This window comes from Centruroides vittatus, unplaced genomic scaffold (assembly GCF_030686945.1).
Source record: "Centruroides vittatus isolate TY-2023 unplaced genomic scaffold, ASM3068694v2 contig_658, whole genome shotgun sequence".
Lineage (NCBI taxonomy): Eukaryota > Metazoa > Arthropoda > Arachnida > Scorpiones > Buthidae > Centruroides > Centruroides vittatus.
Window position 1 is genome coordinate 254,659 of NW_027122410.1, and position 18,745 is coordinate 273,403.

Consider the following 18,745-nt stretch of genomic DNA (forward strand, 5'->3'; position numbering starts at 1 on the left):
TTTTAAGTTCATGAAGGTATCATTAGAAGATTTTCAGCAGTAAGTTAGCAAAGTCAAACCTATTGCTAAAAATCTTCTATAGAAGCCTAATGCTAGTCCCTGAACAAGGCTGAAAATGTTTGGTTTTTATTTATATCAATAGCATTAATGGAAATGTACAAAAAAAATCAGTTTACTATCAATTTGCAAGGAGTATCTTTAATATAAATGAAATGGGACTGGTTTTATAGTCTGCTTCCTAATAAGACATTTGCTGTGAAAGAGAAAAGTGTTCTAAGGAAAACTGAACTGAAGTTGGAAAATCAGCAAAGTCAAAGTGCTTCAAAGCACATTCACAATCATAACCAAATTTTCCTTGTGATTGTGCTGCAAATGCCACAACCTGGATCACAACACACATGGTGTGCAACAAAAGGAATGCTGAAATGGAAGGTTTTAAAAAATTATTTGAAAAACATATAAAGAATTCTCTCACCAAAATTTTTCTATTAAAATAATTTAAATTGATAAATTGAATTTAAATCACTTCAAGTAATTTTTTAATTTGATTGCTCCATTTGGTATAAGGATTGCCAGGCATTATATTTGTCTTTCCTCTTTGAAATTAATGCAACAGCTGCTGTTTTTAGATTTGTATGAAAACATTTGTTTTTAAAGTATAAAATATCCTGGAATTTATTTTAAGGTTCTGTTCATTGCTATTTTTATGATATATTCCAGGCTTGCAAAGTTTGAGATGCAACAAAAGGAATATCTTAATGCTTCAGGACAGACTGTCCACTATGCTGAAAATGTCTCTGAAAAACAAAGCTGCTTTATCTTCTTGAAAACAGCATCTGCATTGCAGCCACTAGATCAGAGCATAATCCATCATCTGAAAAAACTTAACAAGGACAACTGGTAAAATGTTTAGTGCATCATCTCGAAGGCAAAAATATCTTGCCTCCAAAATGCAGCATTCTTGATGCACTAAGAAATGTGGCTTAAGCCTGGAAAAAGTTTTACCTGAAGTGATTTCAAATCACTTTTTAAGGCTGGTTTTATCAAAAATAGCACAATGTGGAAGGCAAGCCAGATATGAGACATGAAGATCCTGAAGAAGCACGGACAACTCTACAGGAAGCATTAACTCTTTAATCTGATTTTAGAAATTGTGTCTAAACTGAGAATGAGTTAGCAACCAGCAAGATTCCTATGGAGGAAGAATTGGCAATAAAAGACATTAGCAACAAAGAAAAAAATGAAACAGACGCAATAGCTGATGATGTAGAAGCAGCAGTCTATAGTTTACAGCCAAAAGCATATGCAGAGAATATGTTAATGTTTGACTGTTTGTCAAAGTTTTGAATCACTTTACAAGATCATTTAACTTGTCAAAGAACACATACAAAACAAAAACAGTGCAAACACACATTAATTTTTCAAATCATTTTAATACATAGCTTGCATTAATAAAATACAGCATCTTTATTAGTGAAACTATGTACCTAAATGTTTTACTAATGTTTTCAGCACAGTGCCATGCCATCTTGAATAAAAAATAACTGTGATGTTAGTTATTGCTCATTTTGAGTCTTGGAATGGCTTGGGTTTATCATTATTTAAATAACTGCAATAATCAATACAGGGATAAAGTTAACTACATCCACAAGCCTATTACTGATGTGTAACTCAAATAAAAATAAAAGAACAGTTCCTTAGAAACATTTTCAAACCATAACTGTTCTTCAGGTGAACAGCGAAATTTCCGACGAAACGCAAGTAAAAAGGAACATGATTTGAAATTAGATTCAAATGCGTGTTTCTTGACGTTGTCCTACTGGGCATGAGCACTCCACCCAGCAGCGATTGTCGAGATTTACAGGTCGTTGTCCGTTAGCGCTTGCCATGCTATGGATAGGGTCAATTCCTCCTTGTGGTTGATACATGTGTTGGTGAGGCTAGATATGTAGATAAAAATGGCTTCCAACCACCTTAGATGCTCAGTGTAGGTTAAGGTGAGGATGATCTTTGCTTGATTAAAAATCGGCTCTATGCCTGGATCACTGGCATAAATGGCGAGAGCAGTGGTGGTCCTCTCATGCTGTATGTCAGCTAGATGCTCTTTTATTCTAACCCCCAAGGAGTGCTTAGTGGAGTTAAGTGTACAGCATCCCAATTAAGGATCACAGATGTGATAAAGAACTCATCTACATCGGCTCCACTAAGTGCTCCTTGGGTATTAGGATGAAAGAGCATCTAGTTGACATACAGCATGCGAGGACCACCCCCGCTCTTGCCATTTACGCCAGTGATCCAGACATAGAGCCGATTTTTAATCAAGCAAAGATCATCCTCGCCTTAACCTACACTGAGCATCTAAGGTGGTTGGAAGCCATTTCTAGCTACATATCTAGCCTCACCAACACATGTATCAGCCACAAGGAGGAATTCACCCTATCCATAGCATGGCAAGCGCTAACGGACAACGACCTGTAAATCTCGACAATTGCTGCTGGATGGAGTGCTCATGCCCAGTAGGACAACGTCAAGAAACATGCATTTGAATCTAATTTCAAATCATGTTCCCTTTTACTTGCGTTCCGTCGGAAATTTCGCTGTTCACCTGAAGAACGGTTACGGTTTGAAAATGTTTGTGAGGAACCGTTCTTTCATTTTTATTTGAGTTACACACCAGTAACAGGTTTGTGAATATAGTTAAACTTATCATTATTTGCTGAGTGGCAGAAAAATCATGTTCCAATTGAGTTTGGTTAGTATGAATCTTATTATTAAGTTGCATTTTTTATTCCTCAAAACTTCATAAGAGGTTATACTGTATTAAACATTGGTTTGTAGTTCAATATACCTAACCACCATTGCTGTATTGTATTATGGTATCTATATACAGTAGCATAACTGGCAACACATCTGCATAGCAAGTGGGAGTTACAGGTTTGAGTCCTGCTACTTAAACCTGTAACTCCCACTGGCCAATTTTTTCTTCCAGAATCTTCTAAATTAATTATTAAAATATTAATTTAATTATAATTATTAAATCTATCAAGAGACTCAACCTAACACCTACTCTAGGCAAAATCACTTCACATTTAATTGGTAATTAGTTGCATTAATTCTCTAAGAATAGATTTATGAATGTTTATATTTGTATGCACGGTAAATTGATTACAATATATAGATTTTCTACACTCCATTACAACAAACTCAAATTCATTTTTTATTGTATACTGAAGTTAAATTTGTCTTTATAAAAATTTGTTTCAACTATGTGCTTTCAGACTTTTGTCCATAACCACCACAGTTGTTTGAAACAGTTCTAATTGGGCTGCAATTTGAAAAAATTGTAGACCTATAAACTCCCACTGTCATCCATCCTTTTATCCTTCCTTAATCTTAAGAATGGAGTTAGATACATGAAAGTCAAGACCAGATAGAGAAAACTTAGGGGCAGGAGGCCCTGATTAACTATATATTAATTTCTGATGCAAACTGAAAGTCACGTTATTTCAATTCAAAGCTTTCCCCTGAAAGAAGTTATATAGATGACTGGCACAACTCCATTGTTAACAGGAAAGTATGATGTACAGAGCAAACCACTACTAAGTAGAGAGCTGGAGAGCATATTTTAAATTAAATAAATTAAAAATTGCAGAGTGGCATTGTAATGTCACAATGATTGCTCATTTCTTCTAACATTTTTTTTTTTTTTGAAATTCTCTTGTCATTTTTAGAATGTCTTTTAAAAATTTCAAATTGGCTTCTTTTTTTCTGGAATTTCATTGTTTTTTAAATTCTTCTAAATGGCTTCTTGGAATTACCATATTTTTAAAAATTATTTTTCATTCAAATTAAACATTATTCTTTTCTTACAACATATGATTGATATGTTTGAAACATTTGATATCATAATCCTTATTATTTTTTACTTTCAACTTATGACAAAATTCATCAATAAGTTGGGGATCATATATAATTTGCTATCAACCAACATATCTTCTATTTTGAAATTTATCATCTCATTGGCATCGTAGTAGACATTCTGCATATTTTGTATTTTCAGAAAATAAAATGAACAAACAAGTACATAGAATTTTTCTTTATTTTCCATTTGTTTTCCAAAGTTCACACTTGTACAAATTTTCCATAATGAGAACTAAGCTGTTATATATTTTTCTGCTTAAAAGAAGATTTTTTTGTTCATTTTCTACAGTACTTTCCGTAAGTGAAAATTAGATTCTGAACTTACCAGAATCTAACTTATATTTAATATGAACAAATCAGTGATTTGTTCATATTAAATATAATACAGTAATCCCGTGTTATTCATTCAGATATATTGCACCTATTTTCTATACAGTGATACCCCGTACTCCAAACACTAAATTTGACAAAAATTCGTTTGAGTTCAAACAATGCTTCAAAGTTTAAACTGCATGCCAGTGAAAAAATGCACAGTGTAAAATAAGCTTCTAAACAAAGAATGCAATCTCAGGTTACCAATTATGTGTTAAATTTCACAAGTGTTATAATTAAATCACATCTATATTAAACCTGTTAAAAATATGCAAAAGCTTTCTGTTCAACCCAATAAATGTAACCATTATTTATTAACCAAGGCATCTGAAAAGTGTGTGGAAGCAATGAAGTCTAGTAAGAGGAAGGCTGTAATATCAATAACTGAAACAAAAAAGGAACTTATTGCAAAGCATAAAAGTGGTACATATGTAGCATCTGGCAGCCATGTTTAAGATGCAAAAGTTGGTGGTGTGCAAACAGTAAAGGCAAAATCTTCATTTTATTATATGCAGGGTTCCTACTCAAATTCTTGTTTTGAATTCCCTGACTTTCCCTGACCAACTTTGTCCAAATTCCCTGACCCTCACATTTCTTACAGTGTGGAATATCGACATAATGAAACAGCATTTTATTTACCGTGAACATTGATTGAGTATATCTATCCCTCTTTTTTGCACAGTTGATATGTTTCAAAGACAGCCATATTAAAAAAATACAGTACATACCGGTACATCTTGTAGAAAAATGTTTGATAGAATCCAAAACTTCAATGTAATGAAAAAATAAGCAACAAATGAAACATGAGCTTTTTATTTTATCATTACTTATTATTATTTGCATGTAAATCTAGTAAATACAAGATAGCATAAAATCAACAAACGGTATTTGATATACAGTACAAATAGTACTGTACTGTGCTTAAAATGAACTCTCGACTTAGAAACACGTAATTTTAAAACCAATCTTTCAACAAAAAGACTAACTTTTTTTTAAACAGCAACATAATTTTTACAAAAAATTAAATTTAAAAATTTTCAAATAAAGCATTTTTTCCCTCAAAAAACTTGATCATGTAAAAAAAGAGTTAGTTTTCTTTTGTCAACCACATTATATACAATCTATTTTTACACAATTTTGAAATAAAGAGGAATAGGTGTAAGTTTACAGTATAGCTTCTCTAACAAATGTATCTAATTTATTGTAAAATCTTTTTATTTTTACAAAATGGACAATCAAAATACAGAGAAACTTCTTAGTATTAATTCTCTTTTTTTCAAAATACAGATAATTAGAAAATAAAAAATTAATTACAATTCACAAAATAGAAGAACTATTAATGTAGTTTTAGCTTTTTCTCCTCAAGTGTATTTATTTTCATTTCAATCTCTTTTTCTTTCTTTTCATGATCTTTTCTTAACATTTTCTTGTGTTGTTTTAAATCCTTAAGTTGTTGTGTAAGTTTTCTTTTTTCTTCAGCCCTCAATGCCTGCTGCTTCTGAATATCTTTTTTCTGTTGCAGAGATGCAATATATCGCTGTCTAGATCCTCTGACTGTTAACAACATTTTCTGGTCTATATTTATTTGATCAATACCACCGGCAAAATGGATCCCATCATAAACTAAGCGTTGAGCAACTAAACTTTCTTCCTTAAGATTTTCACTCAACAGTGATTTGTTAACTGAAAAACCACTCTCAACACTTGCATTCCCATGTGAGAAAAAAAGAGAAATTTTGATAATAGACCACAGATCTTGCAGTTGCCTATCATCCTTCATAATTTCACAATAAAATGTGTCCAGACCATCATCATCACTCCTTTCAGATATGAAGTCCTCAAACTTTGTAGAATAGGGGTTTTATGGATACTTTATTGCAGAGTATATTATACTGTTCTTTTGCTTTGACAGCACATCTTTCATCAATCCTGTTTGTATCATGTAGAATCTCCAGTAAAGCATTGAAATACAATTTTCCAACATTTGATTGCATTTTAATAATTTCTGGGTCTAAGCTGCTCAAAGCCTTCACACATTTGTACTTGACAGGTCCCTTCTCAATAATCTTTGGTGTCATCACTTTCAGCACTTTTTGACAATCTCTTAGAAAACACAGAATATCTTTATCGCTTACTTTCAATTCTTTTAAAACCTTTTTTGCTCCAAAACCAATATCCAAATTCTTAAGATGTACCAAGTTTTCATTAGCATTTAAATCTATTTTTAGAAACTGCTTGTCGGTGACCCTGTCATTTTTCACAAACTTTCTCATCAGATTCATTAATAATTGAACAACTGCTTTATAAAGATAAGGTGCAAGAGGTTTGTTGCTCTGAAATCGGGTGAGAAAGCTCTCACTTTGTGTACATATTGACCAAAAAAATAAAAGTTTAACTTTAATAAAGGGATCATTGAGTGCCTGTCTCAAGAATGTAGCCACCTTGCTGTCTTTCAACTTTGTACTGTTGTTTATGTATGTCTTCACAGATTCAATAACTTCTGCTGCACGTTCTAAGCACTCTCTATTCTCCAACCACCTTGTAGAACCAAACTTTTTGGGAAACAATCTGCTTCCACTTATAGCAATGTATTCAGCACGCCGAGTGGGTGAGTCTTTTAGCAAATAGTACAAATTCCGTAGCAGTGGTAACAAATTCCAATCTACTACTTTAAAACCAGCTTTTACAGCACCATGGACTACATGTAAACCACATGTTCCCATTCTCACAAATGATTTACCAACATTCTGTGTCTCCATGTGATCTTCTAATTTATTCAGAAAACTTATGTTTACATTTGGTCCATCCATACAGATATGAAGAATTTTTGCTAGATCAAGATGAGTGTCTGAAAGGCCATTGAGAAATGCAGAGAGATCATCTGCTGTAGTATGATCCAGAAAAACGCTATTTAAATATCTGGTCATAACCTTATCTTTACTCTCATCCCAGTATTTTATCACAACTTGTAACAGCATCAATCAATTTTTCTCTGAAATAATGGGCTAGGCCATAATTTATTATATAGGAAGCTTTATCTGGACCCAATTGAAATTGTGTGGCTATAGCACTGTCAGGAAACATTTTTTTGAAAATGTTTTTAATATCAGAGCATGAATTGAGTGACATCTTTTTCTTTACAACTACCAATGCCCAAGTTATCTCTGCTTTTATTACATCATCTTTTATCACAAAAGGTGTCAATGTGCTGCTAAGAAATGTTGATTTGGTGAGAGACTGTTCATTAATGATCTTAGATCTATCTTCCACAACAGAAGCCGTTTCACACACATTTTGTTGAATATTAGAAGAGTTTGAATTTGTTGGGGTTAAAAACCTTACCAGCGAAGTTTGTTCCAACTTCAATCTTTTTATTTCAACATGACTAGAACTATTTGCATGGGATATTAATGCACGCTTTCCCATATTGCTTAACGAGAAAACTTTACAACAAATGCAGCAAAATGCTTTTGTATCATCATCTTTTACAGTTCCTAACCAGGAATTGAATTCTGGATGAATAGCTGGATCTAGCCATTGGAGATTAAACCTCGTTTGTTTCCGTGCCATTATAATTTAAAAATGTAGAAAAACACAAACCTCGAACATTATTATTAAAAGACAGATGAACCAGATCAGATAGCAATGTGCAAGACTTGTTTTGTCACAATACTAAGTACAACATTCAAACGACATCCAATCCGCATCTGCATATATATTAATTAAAAGTAGTGTTGCCAACCAACTCAAAATTCAAATTTACAGCTAGACATTTTTTAATAAAAATACTCAAATCATACTGTTTCCATTAGAACTGTTTGGTTTTTTTAGCTAGATTGTTCATAAATCCACTAAATTAGCTGAATTGGCAACTCATTAAAAGAAAAAAAAATGTTCTGTTGCCGCCATTTTGATTTCGGTTTCGATGTAAAGCCAGAGTTTTAATAATTATTTTTAATAATTTTTATTCATTATTTATTTAATTTTGCATTAAATTTCATCTTTTCATAAAATGTTCTTAATAATTCAGACAAAATTTATTTATTTTAACCTTTAATTACAATTCTTATAATTATTGCAAATCATATCACAAACCATCTTTCTCACTTTTATAGCAAATTTTAATTAAACGAACTAATGTTATAGAATTTAAATAAAATAAAATAAATACAGAAATAAACATCAAACGAAATTACAATTATACATTAATAAAATATAGAAGTTCAGCGCATAGAATCGTAACTATAAAATCTCGTTCTTTTGCAACATAACTATAAAAATAGTTTTGGTGTTGTTTCGCACTAAGATACTAAAAAGTTAAAATACATTTGATTAATTTTTTAAAAAATTTATCAGCTTTTTAAATTTATAGCAAGTTAACATTGGTTAAACTATTGGATTATCTAGTTCACTGTTTCTCAACCACCGGTCCGTGGAGATTCTTGATCGGTCCGCAGAGAATTTTTACCGCTCTGCATTAAAAATTTTCTTATTGAAAAAAATAGTGATAATTTAATAAATAAAAATTTTATAATGTATAAATGTTGATGATAATTTTACAATTTACTTCTGTAGTAATTCTTTAATATATAGTAAAGTTTTTTGTTAAAACACCACCGGTCCGCAAAATTTTTTTCACAAATTTTATCGGTCCGCAGGCCAAAAAAGGTTGAGAAACGCTGATCCAGTTGATTTTCAAAACTATAACTACAGTATATCTATTACAGGTATGATCCCTAAATTTGCCAAAATCAGTGGCTATGTTACCCAACATCATTTCTGTTAAACTAATTTAATAATTAGTTTAACAGAAATGAATTATTAAACTATGTATCGAAGTTGCAGAAATTAATGAGAGAGGGGGGAAAATATGCTTGCAGTACAGTATTTTCAAGGAAAATTGTAACAACAAATGTAAAAAACTACTAATCAGCACCAGCATTTTACTGTAAATGTCGGGTAGCTATTTATAGTTTTTTTTTATGTTGTACACTAATGTTTTAAATGTGAAAAACAATTAAATTACCGATTTTTACTGATCTATTTAGCTATTTTGAAGTGAATATTCTAATAAATTACGATCTCAAGTTTTAAAAGTTTGTAAACTAATTTTAATTAGTTATTTTTATTCTAATTAACAAATTTATCTTTTTATAATCGCTGAATTATTAAAATTAAAAACTATTACATAATAGTAGTTTATCCTGTTATTAATCCACAACTGTAAAATTATATGGCTTCAGAACGGTGAAAAAGCCATTTCGGATTCTGGTATATTTTCTTATTAAAGATTGCAGCATTACTTCTTGCCACCTGCAGATGGCTACGCTTGGTCAGCCATATTCAGCAAACGAAATCAACGAGGCAGCTAAGGAGACAAATTCCCTGACTTTTTGACAATTTTCGATAAATTCCCTGACTTTTTGACAATTTTTGACAAATTCCCTGACATTCCATGACTTTTTCCGAAACCAATGAAAATCCCTGACTTTCCCTGATTTTCCCTGACTTTCCAAGTGCATAGAAACCCTGTATATGGTATTTATATATTGCTTTGGTGTTTTAATTTTTTTTCAGTGCATTAATTGTGTTATTTTTATCTTAAATTATGTATATTTGCCGTTTCAAGTTATCGGAATGGGTATTGTTTGGGGTCTAGGAATGGATTAATTCACTTTCCATTATTCCTAATGAGAAAAATTGATTTGGACATTAATTAATGTTTTAAATATTTCAATAACCATTGTATTAAATCACATTTAAATTATCAAAAGAACACATGACAGTTCTACTTATAACTCTAAACTTTGTAAAGTTCATTTTTAAATCAAGATTCAAAAATTGGAATCATAATGTCTATTATGATATTTGAGTTCTACAAGGGGAAATCAATAAATAAATTTCAGTGATCTGGCATATCTACATTGTAAAAATGCAGACTGCATTCCCAGATAGCAACATCTGTCATCTATATGGGTTGTTTGTTGTGGAGGCACTGATATGTCCCAGTCATGAACAGCAGATGTCTTTTGGGAGTGTTTGTCATTCCAAGCATGTCTGCTTTACTATTGGCAGGAAGAGATGGCAGGAATTTAAATATTAGAGAGCCAGACTAGTGAGGTAGTGCAGGCTGTAAATCAGTACAAATGGGCTAAAGTAAATCTGGAAGTGAAATTCACAGAAGGTTGGTTGAGGTTTATGAATAAGCTATAATGTTTGAACAGGCCAAATAGATATAATGTCAAGAGTTCTCCAGTGAATGAATGAATTTGTATGATAAACAGCAAACTGCCCATCCATCCCTAGACAGAAAATGTTAAATCTGTAAATTCTTTGATTCAAGAAAACAAAACGATCAAAGTGCACGAGGTGGCAGAATGGTTAAGGCACAGCTCACAACGATATTTTAGGAAACACTAAGGTCCAGAAAAGTGACTGCAAGATGAATTCCTTGCCAGATCACAGTTCCAATTGAATAAGGTGTTAAAAATAGGTGTTAAAAATAGGTGTTGAACAACTGTTAAAAATACAAATTTTCTTTCCGACTGTTCATCCAAGATAAAACTTTAAAAAACTACATTGTAAATTGTAAGTTATTACTTACAAATTTTGAGTTTCTGACAATCAAAAGTCATTTTGTATTGTTGCCATCTACAATAATGTGCCATTCCAGAAACACTTTTATACTCATGTTCAGATTTACTAAATTTGCATTTTTTCATGACCAAAATTGGTAGAAATAGTGATGAAATATAGAGATGAAGAAATTAAAAACATAAAAGGCATAGTTCATAATTCATCTTATGTTGATGACATATTGATATTATATAATAAATTTGATAGATGATGACAACATTAGAAAAAGTAAATAAAATATCATTTTGGAATTAGAAAAAGAAGAAAATAATAGCATAAATTACTTAGATAAACATAAGAGAAAAGAACAGATTATTGCATAAAACATATAAAAAGGGTTGTAATATAGATAAAACTGATAATCACTCATATAGTCCGTTATATATTTAAAAAAATAATTTTATTACAGAATTAAGAAAAACATATTGTAGAACAACATTCACAACAGAGTGAGATAAAGATGATATTAATATACATAAATTTATTTAATGAATGATTATCCAAAATGCTTATTAGATAAATGGAAAAATGAATACAAAGAAAATAGATTTGGAGTTAGAGGTAAAAAATTGAAGATTAAAAGTTTCATAGTTTTCCTTGCACGAAAGAATTGTTTGAAAAACAAAAGAAAAAATTAAAACAAAGGAATAAATTTAGTTCCTTTATTAACTAATAAACTAAACATTAACGGAATAAAAAAGTATTCCTGTAATGTAATGTTCACTTATTTTCTTTTTATAAGTGAAAAAGAAAAACATTGGATAAATCAGGAGTAATATATGAATTAAGATGCAATTGTGATAAAAATACAAGAATATATATCAGAAAAATGAGAAAACAACTGAAACACAAATAAAAGAACACGTGACAGTTTTAAGAGTTAAACATCAATGAACCCTGTAGACAACACATCAAGGTGAAAATAATTGTAAATTATTATTATATGAAAGAAATGTTAAAAAAAGAAAAAATTAAATAACATTTTACGATAACTAAAAAACGTCATGAAAAAATGCAAATTTAGTAAACCTGAACATGAATATAAAAGTGTCATTATTGTAGATGGCAACGATACAAAATGACTTAATTGTTAGAAACTCAAAATTTCTAAGTAACTTAAATATATTGTATATTATAAATTATAATTATAATCTGTTCTTTAATGTTCCAGTACTTGTTATAATGGTGATACTGATGAAGATTGTTAAATCGAAATGCATTTATCACAATAAAGACATTGGAAAAAAGTAAATCAAGTTTATTTGATTATTTTTAATTTTAATGTAGCTTTTTAAAAGTTTTATCTTGGATAAACAGTTGGATAGAAAATTTGTATTTTTAACAGTTAATTAATTATCTTTTTCAATACAACAACTGACTATGGCCTTTTTTAAAAAGTTTTTAAGTTTACCTTGTTATACTTTTTAGTATTTTAATAGCTCTGAATTGTCATCAGATGAGATTGTCTATGGAACACATCATGCATTATCAGAAGACTGATAATTGCCTTTCTAAACTGGATAGTGACAGAAGATGAGGCATGTTTCCACCACTTCATTCCCCTCTTCCAAAAAAGTTCAAAGTGACAAATTCTGAAGGAAAGATGTTTTTGATTGTTTTCTGGGTGCCAAGGAAATTCTTCTTGTGGAATTTCTTGAACATGGATTAATTAATTGTCATTACTGCTTGTTACTGGGCAACCCACTGCAAGCTGAACTGGCCATAAAGCAAAAGCATCCATGTCTTGAGTGAGAGTGTCATTTTGTTGGATAACACATTCCTGCACACTGCCAAGACCACACAAGAATGTCTTCAGCAATTGGGTTTGGAACAATTGCAACATCTGCCTTACAGCCCAAGCTAATTTCTTCTTCACTTGTTCCTCACAGAAAAACTGCAAGAGAATCACTTTAGAACAACAGTAATATCAAGAGCAAGTTTTGATGCATTTTGTGCACTCTGGTCATGAACTTCTTTGTAAGGGGGATTTAAAGGACCTGGGAGGCAATACTGAATGCAATGATTGTCGTCATGAAAAGGTTTTGGCTACTTAATGTCAATGATCATTTCTAATAAATGTATGGCCTAGAGCAATGAGTTTCAACTGGTGTGCCATGACAAAATTAAAGGTGTGCGTGAAAATTTTTGAAGGTTATTAAACAAATTATTTTTGAAAAAAGCTCAAAGAACAATAAGCACGTGTGTCAAAATTAAAACCTCTTTACATTGATTATGAGAGTTTTCATAATCAATGAAAACTCTTTCGTTGTTATAATAAATAACAAACATAATGTAGTAGGAAAATATATATTCATAAGCAAAATCATGTGTGCATAACACAAGGATATTTCATTTAATATGAAATTTTCTTTTAATCAAAGATGTATCTAAAATTGTCCATATTTAGTTCAAATTATTTTAACTTGGAAATAGTGGGATGTTGGACAGGTTTCTAAAAGGAATTATCATGCCACTTTTAAATGCAAATTAAGACTTAATATTAATTCTTTTTCTTATGTAAATGCAAAATTTGTTTAAATAATTACTGTTGTAACCTGCTGATATTTTAAAGAAGAACAATACTGTTTTATTTAATTCACAAAAATATAGACAAAAAGAATTAAGTTAAGTGGCAAGTAATGCATAGATAAAATCACGTGATTTATTCTGAGAAAATTTTTGTCATGGAAATTTAATTATAGGTTACAGATAAGCTGTTTGTTCATATATATAATTGTATAATTATATGATTATTATAAATAGTAGGTGATCGGTTAACGAACACTTTTATTTTATATTCAGATAATGAACACCTCACAGAACAAACACAAGAAGAAACGTAAAATAATGAATACTGATTGGTCTACCCTTGTCTTCAGGCAACAATTCAAAACTTTTCAGAGCACGGGAGACATTGACATTGACACTCAACCGGGTATATACTGATCGGATAGCATTCCTCCAAACTTTGAAACTCTTCCTTGTAATTCCAGCCTTTTATTTTTCTGACAGAAATTTTTTTTACAGTATCTGCAAGACTGTTGGGTGGGCACTCAAGTTTTGTGCTAGTTTTTATTTTCAAAAGGTAAGAGTATAATAGCAAAGGTAGAGAGTGAGCAGAAAATGTCTGATGTCGCTGGGCAGTATGGTTTGAACAGGTCTACAGTAGGTCGCAGTTCAATCTTATCTAAGAAAGATGCAGTATTATCAAGAAGACTCAAGCAGCTAAAAAGGAGTAACAAAATCACATCTGATGTGATTTTGTTGATGATGTGAGAAATAAAGAACATTGAAAAGTTCATAATGAAACCTGAAATTGATCTGACGACAGAAGAACTCTTGAATGAAGAACACCAAGAAACTTGGCAAGATATGTTTTCTTCTGAAAAAGAGGATTAATGCTGATATCTGCTATTAAATATCTTTTGACGAAGTGGGAGGATGGCAGAACAACAGTCTTAGAATGGCATCCAAACCAAATTGAGGTTAATAGTCTTGGAGATCTCTACAATTACAATGCTATTAATTACTTCTGAAGAATACCAAAGAAGAAAGAAAAGCAATTGACATTAGACATATTCTTTAACTTCCACAAACAGAAAATACATGACTAATAAAAATGCAAGACTGTGTATATATGTATTTTTATTATTACATATAAATAAACATAGTAAGAAAGTATATATTTTTTTTATTTTTGGGATCTCCAGAACGAATTAATCATATTCCCATAAAACCTATGGTATATCAATAATCGGTTAACGAACAATTTGGATAGCGAACAAAGTCTTGGAACGAATTATGTTCGTTAACAAATCACCCACTGTATATATTTCTTAATTATACAATCATCATATTTACTACAAATGATATTAAATAATATAATTTTAAAACAAAACTAATAATCTTGCCAATGTTTCAAATAAAATAGGAATTTAAATATACATTCGATAGTCATCTAGACTCAAAGATAGCTTGCACAAACCTTTCAGTAAACAAAAGTAGTCAATGAAAGTTTCATTTGTAACAAGAATGCCTCAAGGTCCAGTACTGTACTTCCTGCTGATCATTCATTAAGTGACATCACAACATACTCATTTTGCTTAACAACACTACTCGGATCACTCCTGGTCACCAGTGGAACAATTGTTTGGATATGGATATGTCACAAAGTAGATGATGGGATTATCATTCTGTATATCTCATTCTTGTAAATTAATTCTTATCATATCAGACTACCAAAACTTATTTATTGAGCTTCCCACAAAATGTAAACTGTAAAGACCTGAAGAACATTAAGCACATCCAAAAACAGTCTGTATTCTGAATAAATTTGCTGGTCTTTAAGGTATAATAGTTTTATTTTAGGGATAGATTCTAGAGAGAAAAATAAGCATAAAATCATCAAAAAAACTTTTTCAAAATCTGCTTTGTTTCCAAGATTTGGCCTACCTAAAAAAAATCTTACCAGAAACCAATTGTGAACCTCCCACCAAGAGGATACTGCTGTTTGTTTTTTCACTTGTGTTACCAACACAGAAGTGGAAAAACAAACAGCAAAAGCAGTACAAATTGAAGCCTTATTTTGAATGTTTATATTTAAAGAAACATTTAATATAAAACTTCAGTTTGTACATGTTGCTTACTTTTATGTTAAATGTTTAAATAAAATTGATTTTGAATACATGTAAAATGAACTTTTTTCATACGAGTATCGAGTTTTAATTGTTTTTATAAGAAGTAAAATAGCCATATCTACAGAAAATATTTTGAGTTCTCGTAAATTATTAGTCCCTAAAATATTGGTAATGAGTTCAGTTACACTGTATAAGACAAGATAATTCCAGATTTTATCTTGAGCTCTAAACTATCTAAGTAAGAACTAATAATTTTAAAATAATTAGTTATTACCTATTAACTATGAAATTCATCAAAACACCCCCAATACTGGTTAATATTAATCTGAGATCCACTATGTCAAAACCAAAACTAGCATAAAAGTACTATTATTAAAAATGTGCCATTTGAATTTTAAAACACCAGCCTGAGGATGTTTTTTTAAAAATAGATGAAAACATTCACTTCTCAAAGTCAGTAGTTCTTTTATGCTGGTTCATTGGTTTTGATATAGTGGATCTCAGATTAACTAGAAATTTTTGTGCAAATTTTAATTTTAGAGATTGATTGGGGCCTCTTGCCCCTAAGGTTTCCATATCTGGTCTCATCTTTCTATCTAACTGTTCTCAAAATTAAGGAAAGATAGTCAGACAGAAAGATGGACAACAGTGGAAATCTATAGATCTACAATTTTTTTCAAATTACAGCCCAATAAATGTAGTGTTACAATGTAATGTATTCTGTCTTATGGCCTTAAAACCAACATTTTTGAATGTAATGTTTTAATGCCGTAAGACAAAATACATTACATTGTAACATTACACTACATCATTTGGCATGAGGTGCAATTAAGTTCCTTAAAATCTAATTTTCATTTACTCAGTTTACACTCGAGCATAAATTTAGCATATTTCAACAAACTATGATGAGTTATCAAATTTCATTGTGAATATTCTCATCTAATTATGGTTTTTATTCTTTGCAGATTAATACAAAAATATTTAATAAATTCCACTGAAAGAAACAAGGCACAGTTTGAATGTATACTGTTGTGAAGTAAAAGGTATTTCATACCAAAAACTTGCACTTTAAAATTTTTTTAAGTAGCATATCAGAATTGGAATTATAAATCATTTACAGATTTCATCAAAACTCACATCACAATCATCAGCAATATGATTAGCAAAAAACAAAAATTACTACTGTTTTACTGCAGTAAAAGCATTGAACATAGAAAGTTTTTCAGCCAATTTGTTTATTGTTGCATTTATACTGTTTTATCTACATATTTTCATTGATTTCAATATATAAGCTAAATATGTACGTTGTTTTAGTGCTTTAGTTCATTGGTGTCAAAAAAATAATTTGCAAATGGTTCAACATGCCAATCTTCCTATGGATAATAAATTTTACTGACTTTTTTGCAGGCTGAATCTAACCACAATCTCTGTTGAACACTATATTAATTAAACAAATTTACATAAAATTAACACTGAATGTTCATGGAAATATATATATACACACCATGCCATTTCACTTAATAATGAAAACACAGTTCTGTATTTTATTGTAGTATTACAAATGCAGCTCTGAATGAGGCATTTGGAACCTTATTAGAACTGTAGATTATGTCCATAAGTGTAAAAAACATCAAAGAAATCAATGGTCCCATGACCCTTTGCAAGATATTGAGTATATACGTCTCAAAAGTCACTATTTTGGTGACAGATGTTTTTTTAAAAATGCTATGCTGTCATAAATATGTGTGTTTTTAGTGCAAATTTGTGTATTTGCAAAATGTTAATTGGGTTAAATCAAATTTTGTGTAATTGTTAAATTTTCCATTCAGACCCATATCACTAATGATGAACATGCAAGATAAAAGGTTTGAAATGCAAGAAAATCAGACAATTTAGAAAAGAAGTTGCTTATGAAAGTTGGATAGTATTGTCTGTTGGACCAACAGACAACACTATTTGTGAGTAATGCTGGAAAATGTTCCAGGAAGCAACTTATCACTTTGAGCTCTGTAGACTCTGATAGTTGCCACATGAAACAAAACTCTGCAGTATACACTTTGAAATATACTTATTTTACATGTTTAAATCAGTTTTTCATAATTCCAATTATTTTTCAAAATAGAACAGTGACTTTTTTAGACACCCTCCACCTACTACCACTCTTAGCAGTCTCTTGTAAAGTGGAAGGTAGTTGATCTTTTGCATTGTTCTGGTATCAAGAATAAAGTCTATCAAGAAATAGTTCTATATTTGGTAATTATACAGTTTCTTACCATTAAGCATTTTCTTTTTAATTTGTTTTTTAAAACATACACATTTGATAGACATTTCCAAAACATGCAAAATTATTGGGTGCCAACTCATATAAAAAATGCTATAAACAAAAATCGACTGAACTACTTACCGACTAATAGTAAGTAACGATAAAATATTTAATTACCCCAGATTTTTTCAATTTTTGAGGGTATTCAAAATTCCGGACAGGCCAGTTTCGTGAGACTATATCTTACAAAGGGCCACACCTAGACCGTCGATTCCTTTCACTTTTTCACTCCTATGGGGCACAATCTACACTTCTAACCGGTGAAATTGTACCTTCATTCAAAGCTGCATGTATACTGTAATATTTATAATCACCACCATAGTTATACCTAGTAAATATCAATTATGCTGACAAATTAATACAAAGCGAGTGAGACCAAGAATTCATTATACCATAACGATATTCAACAAGGAAATGACACACGTAACAATCGTATTATATTTGGAGGAAAGAAAAACGAGGAAAACCAAGAGAAATTACAAACTAAGAAATATTTAAATTATTACTTATTATAGTAAAATAAAAAATAATAAAGATTATACGCAGAAATTACGCTAGAGATCGAATTTGCAGTCCTACAGTACCCAGTAATGAATCATGGGTAACAATAAGCACATGGTTAGGCATAGCAATTACGAATTCAAATCCATTAAAAACTCTATTAAAATATTATAACAACTTATTAATACATTTAATAAAGGTCAAAACATGTAATAAACAAATATATTAAATAAAACTAATTTAAATTGTAATTAATTAATTTTTTTAGCCAAGAAAAAGCAAAATTCAATAGGCCTAAAATTAGGCTTAGACTTTAACGAGCATAAAAACAATTAAATATTTAAATTTCAAAGAA

The 18,745-nt window shown here is 30.5% G+C and overlaps 1 protein-coding gene across 2 annotated transcripts in view; it reads right to left on the bottom strand.

Annotated features, from left to right (window-relative positions):
- The window catches only part of RpL40 (ribosomal protein L40), a 43,859-nt gene that overhangs the window by 24,871 nt on the left and 243 nt on the right, over positions 1-18,745 (bottom strand). The window lies entirely within an intron of this gene.